Source organism: Convolutriloba macropyga, unplaced genomic scaffold (genome assembly GCF_964194025.1).
Source record: "Convolutriloba macropyga unplaced genomic scaffold, txConMacr16.3 SCAFFOLD_1541, whole genome shotgun sequence".
NCBI lineage: Eukaryota > Metazoa > Xenacoelomorpha > Acoela > Convolutidae > Convolutriloba > Convolutriloba macropyga.
The window spans coordinates 30,001-45,373 of record NW_027449448.1 but is presented as its reverse complement, the minus strand read 5'-3'; positions in this window follow the sequence as shown (position 1 = coordinate 45,373).

The following is a 15,373-nucleotide window of genomic DNA, read 5'->3' as shown; positions in this document are numbered from 1 at the left end:
TTAGCTTGAGTTAGCTTGAGTTAGCTTGAATTAGCTTGAGTTAGCTTGAGTTAGCTTTAGCTAGCTTGGGTTAGCTTGAGCTAGCTTGAGTTAGCTCGGGTTAGCTTGAGTTAGCTTGAGTTAGCTTTAGCTAGCTTGAGTTAGCTTGAGTTAGCTTGAGTTAGCTTGAGTTAGCTTTAGCTAGCTTGAGTTAGCTTGAACTAGCTTGAGTTAGCTTGAGCTAGCTTGAGTTAGCTTGAGTTAGCTTGAGTTAGCTTTAGCTAGCTTGAGTTAGCTTGAACTAGCTTTAGTTAGCTTGAGTTAGCTTGAGTTAGCTTGAGTTAGCTTGAGTTAGCTTGTCTTAGCTTTAGCTAGCTTGAGTTAGCTTGAACTAGCTTTAGCTACCTTGAGTTAGCTTGAGTTAGCTCGGGTTAGCTTGAGTTAGCTTGAGTTAGCTTGAGTTAGCTTTAGCTAGCTTGAGTTAGCTTGAGTTAGCTTGAGTTAGCTTGAACTAGCTTGAGTTAGCTTGAGTTAGCTTGAGTTAGCTTGAGTTAGCTTGAGTTAGCTTGAGTTAGCTTGTCTTAGCTTTAGCTAGCTTGAGTTAGCTTGAACTAGCTTTAGCTACCTTGAGTTAGCTTGAGTTAGCTCGGGTTAGCTTGAGTTAGCTTGAGTTAGCTTGAGTTAGCTTTAGCTAGCTTGAGTTAGCTTGAGTTAGCTTGAGTTAGCTTGAGTTAGCTTGAATTAGCTTGAGTTAGCTTGAGTTAGCTTTAGCTAGCTTGGGTTAGCTTGAGCTAGCTTGAGTTAGCTCGGGTTAGCTTGAGTTAGCTTGAGTTAGCTTTAGCTAGCTTGAGTTAGCTTGAGTTAGCTTGAGTTAGCTTGAGTTAGCTTTAGCTAGCTTGAGTTAGCTTGAACTAGCTTGAGTTAGCTTGAGCTAGCTTGAGTTAGCTTGAGTTAGCTTGAGTTAGCTTTAGCTAGCTTGAGTTAGCTTGAACTAGCTTGAGTTAGCTTGAGTTAGCTTGAGTTAGCTTGTCTTAGCTTTAGCTAGCTTGAGCTAGCTTGAACTAGCTTTAGCTACCTTGAGTTAGCTTGAGTTAGCTCGGGTTAGCTTGAGTTAGCTTGAGTTAGCTTGAGTTAGCTTTAGCTAGCTTGAGTTAGCTTGAGTTAGCTTGAGTTAGCTTGAACTAGCTTGAGTTAGCTTGAGTTAGCTTGAGTTAGCTTGAGTTAGCTTGAGTTAGCTTGTCTTAGCTTTAGCTAGCTTGAGTTAGCTTGAACTAGCTTTAGCTACCTTGAGTTAGCTTGAGTTAGCTCGGGTTAGCTTGAGTTAGCTTGAGTTAGCTTGAGTTAGCTTTAGCTAGCTTGAGTTAGCTTGAGTTAGCTTGAGTTAGCTTGAGTTAGCTTGAATTAGCTTGAGTTAGCTTGAGTTAGCTTTAGCTAGCTTGGGTTAGCTTGAGCTAGCTTGAGTTAGCTCGGGTTAGCTTGAGTTAGCTTGAGTTAGCTTTAGCTAGCTTGAGTTAGCTTGAGTTAGCTTGAGTTAGCTTGAGTTAGCTTTAGCTAGCTTGAGTTAGCTTGAACTAGCTTGAGTTAGCTTGAGCTAGCTTGAGTTAGCTTGAGTTAGCTTGAGTTAGCTTTAGCTAGCTTGAGTTAGCTTGAACTAGCTTGAGTTAGCTTGAGTTAGCTTGAGTTAGCTTGTCTTAGCTTTAGCTAGCTTGAGCTAGCTTGAACTAGCTTTAGCTACCTTGAGTTAGCTTGAGTTAGCTCGGGTTAGCTTGAGTTAGCTTGAGTTAGCTTGAGTTAGCTTTAGCTAGCTTGAGTTAGCTTGAGTTAGCTTGAGTTAGCTTGAACTAGCTTGAGTTAGCTTGAGTTAGCTTGAGTTAGCTTGAGTTAGCTTGAGTTAGCTTGTCTTAGCTTTAGCTAGCTTGAGTTAGCTTGAACTAGCTTTAGCTACCTTGAGTTAGCTTGAGTTAGCTCGGGTTAGCTTGAGTTAGCTTGAGTTAGCTTGAGTTAGCTTTAGCTAGCTTGAGTTAGCTTGAGTTAGCTTGAGTTAGCTTGAGTTAGCTTGAATTAGCTTGAGTTAGCTTGAGTTAGCTTTAGCTAGCTTGGGTTAGCTTGAGCTAGCTTGAGTTAGCTCGGGTTAGCTTGAGTTAGCTTGAGTTAGCTTTAGCTAGCTTGAGTTAGCTTGAGTTAGCTTGAGTTAGCTTGAGTTAGCTTTAGCTAGCTTGAGTTAGCTTGAACTAGCTTGAGTTAGCTTGAGCTAGCTTGAGTTAGCTTGAGTTAGCTTGAGTTAGCTTTAGCTAGCTTGAGTTAGCTTGAACTAGCTTGAGTTAGCTTGAGCTAGCTTGAGTTAGCTTGAGTTAGCTTGAGTTAGCTTTAGCTAGCTTGAGTTAGCTTGAACTAGCTTGAGTTAGCTTGAGTTAGCTTGAGTTAGCTTGAGTTAGCTTGTCTTAGCTTTAGCTAGCTTGAGCTAGCTTGAACTAGCTTTAGCTACCTTGAGTTAGCTTGAGTTAGCTCGGGTTAGCTTGAGTTAGCTTGAGTTAGCTTGAGTTAGCTTGAGCTAGCTTGAGTTAGCTTGAGTTAGCTTGAGTTAGCTTTAGCTAGCTTGAGTTAGCTTGAACTAGCTTGAGTTAGCTTGAGCTAGCTTGAGTTAGCTTGAGTTAGCTTGAGTTAGCTTTAGCTAGCTTGAGTTAGCTTGAACTAGCTTGAGTTAGCTTGAGTTAGCTTGAGTTAGCTTGAGTTAGCTTGAATTAGCTTGAGTTAGCTTGAGTTAGCTTTAGCTAGCTTGGGTTAGCTTGAGCTAGCTTGAGTTAGCTCGGGTTAGCTTGAGTTAGCTTGAGTTAGCTTTAGCTAGCTTGAGTTAGCTTGAGTTAGCTTGAGTTAGCTTGAGTTAGCTTTAGCTAGCTTGAGTTAGCTTGAGCTAGCTGAGTTAGCTTGAGTTAGCTAGCTTGAGCTTGAGCTAGCTAGCTAGCTTGAGCTTGAGCTAGCTAGCTCGCTTGAGCTTGAGCTTGAGCTAGCTAGCTTGAGCTTGAGCTAGCTAGCTAGCTTGAGCTTGAGCTTGAGCTAGCTGGCTTGAGCTTGAGCTAGCTAGCTTGAGCTTGAGCTAGCTAGCTAGCTAGCTTGAGCTTGAGCTTGAGCTAGCTAGCTAGCTTGAGCTAGCTATCTAGCTTGAGCTTGAGCTAGCTAGCTAGCTTGAGCTTGAGCTTGAGCTTGAGCTAGCTGGCTTGAGCTTGAGCTAGCTAGCTTGAGCTTGAGCTAGCTAGCTAGCTTGAGCTTGAGCTTGAGCTAGCTGGCTTGAGCTTGAGCTAGCTAGCTTGAGCTTGAGCTAGCTAGCTAGCTTGAGCTTGAGCTTGAGCTAGCTAGCTAGCTAGCTTGAGCTTGAGCTTGAGCTTGAGCTAGCTAGCTTGAGCTTGAGCTAGCTAGCTAGCTTGAGCTTGAGCTTGAGCTAGCTAGCTTGAGCTTGAGCTTGAGCTAGCTAGCTTGAGCTTGAGCTTGAGCTAGCTAGCTTGAGCTTGAGCTTGAGCTAGCTAGCTTGAGCTTGAGCTTGAGCTAGCTAGCTAGCTAGCTTGAGCTTGAGCTAGCTAGCTTGAGCTTGAGCTAGCTAGCTAGCTTGAGATTGAGCTTGAGCTAGCTGGCTTGAGCTTGAGCTAGCTAGCTTGAGCTTGAGCTAGCTAGCTTGAGCTTGAGCTAGCTAGCTAGCTTGAACTTGAGCTAGCTAGCTAGCTTGAGCTTGAGCTTGAGCTAGCTAGCTAGCTTGAGCTTGAGCTTGAGCTAGCTGGCTTGAGCTTGAGCTAGCTAGCTTGAGCTTGAGCTAGCTAGCTTGAGCTTGAGCTAGCTAGCTAGCTTGAACTTGAGCTAGCTAGCTAGCTTGAGCTTGAGCTAGCTAGCTAGCTTGAGCTTGAGCTAGCTAGCTAGCTTGAGCTTGAGCTTGAGCTAGCTAGCTTGAGCTTGAGCTTGAGCTAGCTAGCTAGCTTGAGCTTGAGCTAGCTAGCTTGAGCTTGAGCTAGCTAGCTTGAGCTTGAGCTAGCTAGCTAGCTTGAGCTTGAGCTAGCTAGCTAGCTTGAACTTGAGCTAGCTAGCTAGCTTGAGCTTGAGCTAGCTAGCTAGCTTGAGCTAGCTAGCTAGCTTGAGCTTGAGCTTGAGCTAGCTAGCTTGAGCTTGAGCTAGCTAGCTAGCTTGAGCTTGAGCTAGCTAGCTAGCTTGAGCTTGAGCTAGCTAGCTAGCTTGAGCTTGAGCTTGAGCTAGCTAGCTTGAGCTTGAGCTTGAGCTAGCTAGCTAGCTTGAGCTTGAGCTAGCTAGCTTGAGCTTGAGCTAGCTAGCTTGAGCTTGAGCTAGCTAGCAAGCTTGTGCTTGAGCTAGCTAGCTAGCTTGAGCTTGAGCTTGAGCTAGCTAGCTTGAGCTTGAGCTAGCTAGCTTGAGCTTGAGCTAGCTAGCTTGAGCTTGAGCTAGCTAGCAAGCTTGTGCTTGAGCTAGCTAGCTAGCTTGAGCTTGAGCTTGAGCTAGCTGGCTTGAGCTTGAGCTAGCTAGCTTGAGCTTGAGCTAGCTAGCTTGAGCTTGACCTAGCTAGCTAGCTTGAACTTGAGCTAGCTAGCTAGCTTGAGCTTGAGCTAGCTAGCTAGCTTGAGCTTGAGCTAGCTAGCTAGCTTGAGCTTGAGCTTGAGCTAGCTAGCTTGAGCTTGAGCTTGAGCTAGCTAGCTAGCTTGAGCTTGAGCTAGCTAGCTTGAGCTTGAGCTAGCTAGCTTGAGCTTGAGCTAGCTAGCTAGCTTGAGCTTGAGCTAGCTAGCTAGCTTGAACTTGAGCTAGCTAGCTAGCTTGAGTTTGAGCTAGCTAGCTTGAGCTTGAGCTAGCTAGCTTGAGCTTGAGCTAGCTAGCTAGCTTGAACTTGAGCTAGCTAGCTAGCTTGAGCTTGAGCTAGCTAGCTAGCTTGAGCTTGAGCTAGCTAGCTAGCTTGAGCTTGAGCTTGAGCTAGCTAGCTTGAGCTTGAGCTTGAGCTAGCTAGCTAGCTTGAGCTTGAGCTAGCTAGCTTGAGCTTGAGCTAGCTAGCTTGAGCTTGAGCTAGCTAGCTAGCTTGAGCTTGAGCTAGCTAGCTAGCTTGAACTTGAGCTAGCTAGCTAGCTTGAGCTTGAGCTAGCTAGCTTGAGCTTGAGCTAGCTAGCTAGCTTGAGCTTGAGCTTGAGCTAGCTAGCTAGCTAGCTTGAGCTTGAGCTTGAGCTTGAGCTAGCTAGCTTGAGCTTGAGCTAGCTAGCTAGCTTGAGCTTGGGCTTGAGCTAGCTAGCTTGAGCTTGAGCTTGAGCTAGCTAGCTTGAGCTTGAGCTTGAGCTAGCTAGCTTGAGCTTGAGCTTGAGCTAGCTAGCTTGAGCTTGAGCTTGAGCTAGCTAGCTAGCTAGCTTGAGCTTGAGCTAGCTAGCTTGAGCTTGAGCTAGCTAGCTAGCTTGAGCTTGAGCTTGAGCTAGCTGGCTTGAGCTTGAGCTAGCTAGCTTGAGCTTGAGCTAGCTAGCTTGAGCTTGAGCTAGCTAGCTAGCTTGAACTTGAGCTAGCTAGCTAGCTTGAGCTTGAGCTTGAGCTTGAGCTAGCTAGCTAGCTTGAGCTTGAGCTTGAGCTAGCTGGCTTGAGCTTGAGCTAGCTAGCTTGAGCTTGAGCTAGCTAGCTTGAGCTTGAGCTAGCTAGCTAGCTTGAACTTGAGCTAGCTAGCTAGCTTGAGCTTGAGCTAGCTAGCTAGCTTGAGCTTGAGCTAGCTAGCTAGCTTGAGCTTGAGCTTGAGCTAGCTAGCTTGAGCTTGAGCTTGAGCTAGCTAGCTAGCTTGAGCTTGAGCTAGCTAGCTTGAGCTTGAGCTAGATAGCTTGAGCTTGAGCTAGCTAGCTAGCTTGAGCTTGAGCTAGCTAGCTAGCTTGAACTTGAGCTAGCTAGCTAGCTTGAGCTTGAGCTAGCTAGCTAGCTTGAGCTAGCTAGCTAGCTTGAGCTTGAGCTTGAGCTAGCTAGCTTGAGCTTGAGCTAGCTAGCTAGCTTGAGCTTGAGCTAGCTAGCTAGCTTGAGCTTGAGCTAGCTAGCTAGCTTGAGCTTGAGCTTGAGCTAGCTAGCTTGAGCTTGAGCTTGAGCTAGCTAGCTAGCTTGAGCTTGAGCTAGCTAGCTTGAGCTTGAGCTAGCTAGCTTGAGCTTGAGCTAGCTAGCAAGCTTGTGCTTGAGCTAGCTAGCTAGCTTGAGCTTGAGCTTGAGCTAGCTAGCTTGAGCTTGAGCTAGCTAGCTTGAGCTTGAGCTAGCTAGCTTGAGCTTGAGCTAGCTAGCAAGCTTGTGCTTGAGCTAGCTAGCTAGCTTGAGCTTGAGCTTGAGCTAGCTGGCTTGAGCTTGAGCTAGCTAGCTTGAGCTTGAGCTAGCTAGCTTGAGCTTGAGCTAGCTAGCTAGCTTGAACTTGAGCTAGCTAGCTAGCTTGAGCTTGAGCTAGCTAGCTAGCTTGAGCTTGAGCTAGCTAGCTAGCTTGAGCTTGAGCTTGAGCTAGCTAGCTTGAGCTTGAGCTTGAGCTAGCTAGCTAGCTTGAGCTTGAGCTAGCTAGCTTGAGCTTGAGCTAGCTAGCTTGAGCTTGAGCTAGCTAGCTAGCTTGAGCTTGAGCTAGCTAGCTAGCTTGAACTTGAGCTAGCTAGCTAGCTTGAGTTTGAGCTAGCTAGCTTGAGCTTGAGCTAGCTAGCTTGAGCTTGAGCTAGCTAGCTAGCTTGAACTTGAGCTAGCTAGCTAGCTTGAGCTTGAGCTAGCTAGCTAGCTTGAGCTTGAGCTAGCTAGCTAGCTTGAGCTTGAGCTTGAGCTAGCTAGCTTGAGCTTGAGCTTGAGCTAGCTAGCTAGCTTGAGCTTGAGCTAGCTAGCTTGAGCTTGAGCTAGCTAGCTTGAGCTTGAGCTAGCTAGCTAGCTTGAGCTTGAGCTAGCTAGCTAGCTTGAACTTGAGCTAGCTAGCTAGCTTGAGCTTGAGCTAGCTAGCTAGCTTGAGCTAGCTAGCTAGCTTGAGCTTGAGCTTGAGCTTGAGCTAGCTAGCTTGAGCTTGAGCTAGCTAGCTAGCTTGAGCTTGAGCTAGCTAGCTAGCTTGAGCTTGAGCTAGCTAGCTAGCTTGAGCTTGAGCTTGAGCTAGCTAGCTTGAGCTTGAGCTTGAGCTAGCTAGCTAGCTTGAGCTTGAGCTAGCTAGCTAGCTTGAGCTTGAGCTTGAGCTAGCTAGCTTGAGCTTGAGCTTGAGCTAGCTAGCTAGCTTGAGCTTGAGCTAGCTAGCTTGAGCTTGAGCTAGCTAGCTTGAGCTTGAGCTAGCTAGCTAGCTTGTGCTTGAGCTAGCTAGCTAGCTTGAGCTTGAGCTTGAGCTAGCTGGCTTGAGCTTGAGCTAGCTAGCTTGAGCTTGAGCTAGCTAGCTTGAGCTTGAGCTAGCTAGCTAGCTTGAACTTGAGCTAGCTAGCTAGCTTGAGCTTGAGCTAGCTAGCTAGCTTGAGCTTGAGCTAGCTAGCTAGCTTGAGCTTGAGCTTGAGCTAGCTAGCTTGAGCTTGAGCTTGAGCTAGCTAGCTAGCTTGAGCTTGAGCTAGCTAGCTTGAGCTTGAGCTAGCTAGCTTGAGCTTGAGCTAGCTAGCTAGCTTGAGCTTGAGCTAGCTAGCTAGCTTGAACTTGAGCTAGCTAGCTAGCTTGAGCTTGAGCTAGCTAGCTAGCTTGAGCTAGCTAGCTAGCTTGAGCTTGAGCTTGAGCTAGCTAGCTTGAGCTTGAGCTAGCTAGCTAGCTTGAGCTTGAGCTAGCTAGCTAGCTTGAGCTTGAGCTAGCTAGCTAGCTTGAGCTTGAGCTTGAGCTAGCTAGCTTGAGCTTGAGCTTGAGCTAGCTAGCTAGCTTGAGCTTGAGCTAGCTAGCTTGAGCTTGAGCTAGCTAGCTTGAGCTTGAGCTAGCTAGCAAGCTTGTGCTTGAGCTAGCTAGCTAGCTTGAGCTTGAGCTTGAGCTAGCTAGCTTGAGCTTGAGCTAGCTAGCTTGAGCTTGAGCTAGCTAGCTTGAGCTTGAGCTAGCTAGCAAGCTTGTGCTTGAGCTAGCTAGCTAGCTTGAGCTTGAGCTTGAGCTAGCTGGCTTGAGCTTGAGCTAGCTAGCTTGAGCTTGAGCTAGCTAGCTTGAGCTTGAGCTAGCTAGCTAGCTTGAACTTGAGCTAGCTAGCTAGCTTGAGCTTGAGCTAGCTAGCTAGCTTGAGCTTGAGCTAGCTAGCTAGCTTGAGCTTGAGCTTGAGCTAGCTAGCTTGAGCTTGAGCTTGAGCTAGCTAGCTAGCTGGAGCTTGAGCTAGCTAGCTTGAGCTTGAGCTAGCTAGCTTGAGCTTGAGCTAGCTAGCTAGCTTGAGCTTGAGCTAGCTAGCTAGCTTGAACTTGAGCTAGCTAGCTAGCTTGAGTTTGAGCTAGCTAGCTTGAGCTTGAGCTAGCTAGCTTGAGCTTGAGCTAGCTAGCTAGCTTGAACTTGAGCTAGCTAGCTAGCTTGAGCTTGAGCTAGCTAGCTAGCTTGAGCTTGAGCTAGCTAGCTAGCTTGAGCTTGAGCTTGAGCTAGCTAGCTTGAGCTTGAGCTTGAGCTAGCTAGCTAGCTTGAGCTTGAGCTAGCTAGCTTGAGCTTGAGCTAGCTAGCTTGAGCTTGAGCTAGCTAGCTAGCTTGAGCTTGAGCTAGCTAGCTAGCTTGAACTTGAGCTAGCTAGCTAGCTTGAGCTTGAGCTGCTAGCTAGCTTGAGCTAGCTAGCTAGCTTGAGCTTGAGCTTGAGCTTGAGCTAGCTAGCTTGAGCTTGAGCTAGCTAGCTAGCTTGAGCTTGAGCTAGCTAGCCAGCTTGAGCTTGAGCTAGCTAGCTAGCTTGAGCTTGAGCTTGAGCTAGCTAGCTTGAGCTTGAGCTTGAGCTAGCTAGCTAGCTTGAGCTTGAGCTAGCTAGCTAGCTTGAGCTTGAGCTTGAGCTAGCTAGCTTGAGCTTGAGCTTGAGCTAGCTAGCTAGCTTGAGCTTGAGCTAGCTAGCTTGAGCTTGAGCTAGCTAGCTTGAGATTGAGCTAGCTAGCTAGCTTGTGCTTGAGCTAGCTAGCTAGCTTGAGCTTGAGCTTGAGCTAGCTGGCTTGAGCTTGAGCTAGCTAGCTTGAGCTTGAGCTAGCTAGCTTGAGCTTGAGCTAGCTAGCTAGCTTGAACTTGAGCTAGCTAGCTAGCTTGAGCTTGAGCTTGAGCTAGCTAGCTAGCTTGAGCTTGAGCTAGCTAGCTAGCTTGAGCTTGAGCTTGAGCTAGCTAGCTTGAGCTTGAGCTTGAGCTAGCTAGCTAGCTTGAGCTTGAGCTAGCTAGCTTGAGCTTGAGCTAGCTAGCTTGAGCTTGAGCTAGCTAGCTAGCTTGAGCTTGAGCTAGCTAGCTAGCTTGAACTTGAGCTAGCTAGCTAGCTTGAGCTTGAGCTAGCTAGCTAGCTTGAGCTAGCTAGCTAGCTTGAGCTTGAGCTTGAGCTTGAGCTAGCTAGCTTGAGCTTGAGCTAGCTAGCTAGCTTGAGCTTGAGCTAGCTAGCTAGCTTGAGCTTGAGCTAGCTAGCTAGCTTGAGCTTGAGCTTGAGCTAGCTAGCTTGAGCTTGAGCTTGAGCTAGCTAGCTAGCTTGAGCTTGAGCTAGCTAGCTTGAGCTTGAGCTAGCTAGCTTGAGCTTGAGCTAGCTAGCTAGCTTGAGCTTGAGCTAGCTAGCTAGCTTGAGCTTGAGCTAGCTGGCTTGAGCTTGAGCTAGATAGCTTGAGCTTGAGCTAGCTAGCTAGCTTGAGCTAGCTAGCTAGAGCTCGACCTATGAAAAGCTGCGCAAACACTTATTCTATAATAATTGCGAAAATTAAAAATTTCACAAGTGAAAAGCTGCATAAACAGTAATTCTATGTGTGGGGCATTATTAGGGGGAGGTGTCTTGTCAAAATATGGCTGGACTAAAGACCTCAACCCAGATAGGGTGGAAGGCCCTATGATCGGTCTGTTACTAATCGGTGACCGATAAAGACCTGACCAAGGCCTGTAGTAAGCTTGGTTAGGCATTACAGGAGATAACACTAAGACCGAGGGGTCTTAGAGAGCCCTCTAGCGGGGCGAATAGAGCTAGATCGAGCCTTGGGAAAGCTAGATCGAGCAGGACTGAAGCCAAAGGATAGACCGAGAGGTCTGTCTGGTCCTCCTAGAGAGGCCAAGAGAAAGTACGAGAAGCCAACTAAAGCTTGATCGGGCCTTCAGCAAGCACGACCGAGCTGTACCGGAGCTAACACTAAGACCGAGGGGTCTTAGAGAGCCCTCTAGCGGGGCGAATAGAGCTAGATCGAGCCTTGGGAAAGCTAGATCGAGCAGGACTGAAGCTAAACGATAGACCGAGAGGTCTGTCTGGTCCTCCTAGAGAGGCCAAGAGAAAAAACGAGAAGCTAACTAAAGCTTGATCGGGCCTTCAGCAAGCACGACCGAGCTGTACCGGAGCTAACACTAAGACCGAGGGGTCTTAGAGAGCCCTCTAGCGGGGCGAATAGAGCTTGATCAAGCCTTGGGCAAGCTAGATCGAGCAGGACTGAAGCTAAGCAAGAGACCGAGAGGTCTGTCTGGTCCTCCTAGAGAGGCCAAGAGAAAGTACGAGAAGCCAACTAAAGCTTGATCGGGCCTTCAGCAAGCACGACCGAGCTGTACCGGAGCTAACACTAAGACCGAGGGGTCTTAGAGAGCCCTCTAGCGGGGCGAATAGAGCTAGATCGAGCCTTGGGAAAGCTAGATCGAGCAGGACTGAAGCTAAACGATAGACCGAGAGGTCTGTCTGGTCCTCCTAGAGAGGCCAAGAGAAAGTACGAGAAGCTAACTAAAGCTTGATCGCGCCTTCAGCAAGCACGATTGAGCAAGACCGGAGCTAACACTAAGACCGAAGTGTCTTAGAGAGCCCTCTGGTGGGGCGAATAGAGCTAGATCGAGCCTTGGGAAAGCTAGATCGAGTAAGATTGAAGCTGAAAGAGTGTCAGAGGAGCAAATGAACCTCCAAAAAGTGAAAATCAAATTTTAGAAAAAACACAAGTTAAATACTGCATGGACAGTATTTCTATGTGTGGGGCATTATTAGGGGGAGGTGTCTTGTCAAAATATGGCTGGACTAAAGACCTCAACCCGGATAGGGTGGAAGGCCCCATGATCGGTCTGTTACTAATCGGTGACCGATAAAGACCTGACCAAGGCCTGTAGTAAGCTTGGTTAGGCATTACAGGAGTTAACACTAAGACCGAGGGGTCTTAGAGAGCCCTCTAGCGGGGCGAATAGAGCTAGATCGAGCCTTGGGAAAGCTAGATCGAGCAGGACTGAAGCTAAGCAAGAGACCGAAAGGTCTGTCTGGTCCTCCTAGAGAGGCCAAGAGAAAGTACGAGAAGCTAACTAAAGCTTGATCAGGCCTTCAGCAAGCACGACCGAGCTGTACCGGAGCTAACACTAAGACCGAGGGGTCTTAGAGAGCCCTCTAGCAGGGCGAATAGATCTAGATCGAGCCTTGGGAAAGCTAGATCGAGCAGGACTGAAGCTAAACGATAGACCGAGAGGTCTGTCTGGTCCTCCTAGAGAGGCCAAGAGAAAGTACGAGAAGCTAACTAAAGCTTGATCGGGCCTTCAGCAAGCACGACCGAGCTGTACCGGAGCTAACACTAAGACCGAGGGGTCTTAGAGAGCCCTCTAGCAGGGCGAATAGAGCTAGATCGAGCCTTGGGAAAGCTAGATCAAGCAGGACTGAAGCTAAACGATAGACCGAGAGGTCTGTCTGGTCCTCCTAGAGAGGCCAAGAGAAAGTACGAGAATCTAACTAAAGCTTGATCGGGCCTTCAGCAAGCACGACCGAGCTGTACCGGAGCTAACACTAAGACCGAGGGGTCTTAGAGAGCCCTCTAGCAGGGCGAATAGAGCTAGATCGAGCCTTGGGAAAGCTAGATCGAGCAGGACTGAAGCTAAACGATAGACCGAGAGGTCTGTCTGGTCCTCCTAGAGAGGCCAAGAGGAAGTACGAGAAGCTAACTAAAGCTTGATCGCGCCTTCAGCAAGCACGATTGAGCAAGACCGGAGCTAACACTAAGACCGAAGTGTCTTAGAGAGCCCTCTAGTGGGGCGAATAGAGCTAGATCGAGCCTTGGGAAAGCTAGATCGAGTAAGATTGAAGCTGAAAGAGTGTCAGAGGAGCAAATGAACCTCCAAAAAGTGAAAATCAAATTTTAGAAAAAAACACAAGTTAAATACTGCATGGACAGTAATTCTATGTGTGGGGCATTATTAGGGAGAGGTGTCTTGTCAAAATATGGCTGGACTAAAGACCTCAACCCGGATAGGGTGGAAGGCCCTATGATTGGTCTGTTACTAATCGGTGACCGATAAAGACCTGACCAAGGCCTGTAGTAAGCTTGGTTAGGCATTACAGAAGATAACACTAAGACCGAGGGGTCTTAGAGAGCCCTCTAGCGGGGCGAATAGAGCTTGATCAAGCCTTGGGCAAGCTAGATCGAGCAGGACTGAAGCTAAACGATAGACCGAGAGGTCTGTCTGGTCCTCCTAGAGAGGCCAAGAGAAAGTACGAGAATCTAACTAAAGCTGGGTCGGGCCTTCAGCAAGCACGACCGAGCAGTACCGGAGCTAACACTAAGACCGAGGGGTCTTAGAGAGCCCTCTAGTGGGGCGAATAGAGCTAGATCGAGCCTTGGGAAAGCTAGATCGAGCAGGACTGAAGCTAAACGATAAACCGAAAGGTCTGACGGGTCCTCATAAGAGGCATGGAGAAAGATCTGATACTAAAGTACCTCTCGGAAGTAATAAAATATGCCTGATGAAGCCGGGTATGATGTTTGTTGTTTGATGGCATTCATCGATTAGGTCTGGTGGATTCCCCATTACTCCGAGTGGTACTAGTAGAGGCTCCTACAGGGGTGAGCAAAGCGAGATCAAGCCTTAGGCAAGCTAGATCGAGCAGAACTGAAGCTGAAAAGCAAAATAAATGACAGGTCTGTCCAAATCAATAAACTTGAAATCCAGTGTGGTCACCACGGGTCACGAGGTGAATTCCTAGCGATTGTCTGCTGAACGTATAGGAAGGCCCGAAACGAACGATAATTTCATTGCACAGTGGAGATACTATACGTTCAGGAGTAGCATACATCGGGTTTGATCTATGATCATGTCTGGTCTCCGAGGATCCACCGGGTTACCAACTGGCACCGCTGTACTGGGTGTAAAACTGGGCCACCTGAAGTCCCGGGTGTAAAACTAGGTGCCTCTGTGCCAAAGTAGCGGCTTGCGTAGTGCATTATGCCTCCGGCTTGCGAAATGGTTATAAGCAATAACAACAGGACGCCGCGGGGTGTTCACTTAAAGGAGTAACGTTCTCTCAAGGGAGGGGATCTAAAAATCTTGATAAAACATTTATTCTATGCAAAATTTGTGCGCAAATTTTGCAAAGTAAAAAGCTGCACTGTAGCAAATTCTATGTGTGTAGCATTATTAGGGAAGTGTTGTTTGATGGCACCTCTCTACTTGATGCACCAAAGAACTACCTTGATGGCTCATGACCGCTGGTAATCTGTCGTCGCTAGTAGTTCGGAACTGAGAACAAATATGTTCGCAAATTACAACAATTATACAGCATATTGCTGAATAAAGCAGAACCGAATAATACTCAGTGACTTTACACCAAGACTGACTAATGTCTGGATTGTATCGTCCTACTCGAGTAAGGCGAAGAAAAGCTAGAAAGATACGCTTTTCACAAAGCAGGCTTAATGCATGCAAACCAAGGAGGAAGGAGTGATGCCCCTCCTTATAATAAGCAGAACCAAATAAAGAACAGACAGCATCATCTGTACAGTGACCAAGAAGAGGTGAAACTTCTGTATGTGAAAAGGCAATTTGAGCGAGATTTATTAGCAGACTAGTATTATGTTGTTTCTAGTAGGCGAAAGCCGAAACATCAACATGTGAAAATCTGATATTAAATCCTCAATCATTTTCCCTAGTATTATACAGCTATGAGTAACCTTAATTGGACACGGCAATTATTGCTGACCGGTGAAACTTTCGCATGGGAAAGACACACACACTTCTTGACAAAGCAATAAGTATTATGCTGTTTCTAGTACGCGAAAGCAGAAACATCAGCATGTGAAAGTTGTGAAGTTGAAGAATTTTTGTGTTGAGTACGATGTTGTTACTAGTAACCATGTCGACAGCTGAGAACTGTTCTCTAACCAATAGAAGGTGAAACTTCTGTATGTGAAAAGGCAATTTGAGCGAGATTTCTTAGCAGACTAGTATTATGTTGTTTCTAGTAGGCGAAAGCCGAAACATCAACATGTGAAAATCTGATATTAAATCCTCAATCATTTTCCCTAGTATTATACAGCTACTAGTAGCCGTAATTGGTCAGGGAAACATTGTTGACCGGTGAAACTTCACATGGGAAAGACACACAAATTACTTGACAAAACAATAAGTATTATGCTGTTTCTAGTATGCGAAAGCAGAAACATCAGCATGTGAAAGTTGTGAAGTTGAAAAGTTTTTGTGTTGAGTACGGTGTTGTTACTAGTAACCATGTCGACAGCTGGAAAGCTGTTCTCTAACCAATAAAAGGTAAAACTTCTGTATCTGAAGAGGCGGCGTGATTGAGATTTTTAACAGACTAGTATTATGTTGTTTCTAGTAGGCGAGAGCCGAAACATCGACATGTGAACATCTGGTTTTTAAATCATGAGTCAATTCTCCCTAGTATGATACAGTTGTTAGCCGGTATTGGTAACAGTAGAACAGAGATTTGGAGGGCAAAACCTGCTCATGGGAAATGCTCACAGAGCGCTATCTACCAGTACACATAGTATTATGCTGTTTCTAGTACGCGCGAGCCGAAACATCAGCATGTGAAATGTGTAATCGTGGGTAACTCTAAGTGTGTAGAGTACTGTGTAGTAACTAGTAGCCATGCCAAAGCATGCATTGAAACTCTTCGTGATTTAAAAAGCTCAAAGCAAGATTGACGAGGCCGCAAGGCTATGTCTTTCTAAATTCGAACAAATCGAAAGATTGTTCAAAGTACAATTAAACTGATTGATCCTGTCAGTTGCCATATGCTTGTCTGAAAGCTGAAACATCAACATGTGAAAGTTGTCTGCAAACTGTAGAACGATATGTGATTAGTACTGTGCTGTTACTAGTAGCCAGTCTGACTGTAGAAGCCAAGACAAAGGGAAACTAATGCATCTGAAAAGGACAAGTTATGGAAAGGTATGCACGATAAGTATTATGTTGTTTCTAGTAAGCGGCAGCTGAAACATCAACATGTGAACGTCGTTGTGTACAGTAACCTAGAACTATATAGTCCTTAGTAACGTGCATTTACTAGTACCTGTAATTGGTATTCAGACTCAGGCAGTTTGGAATAGTTTGGCAAAGATGC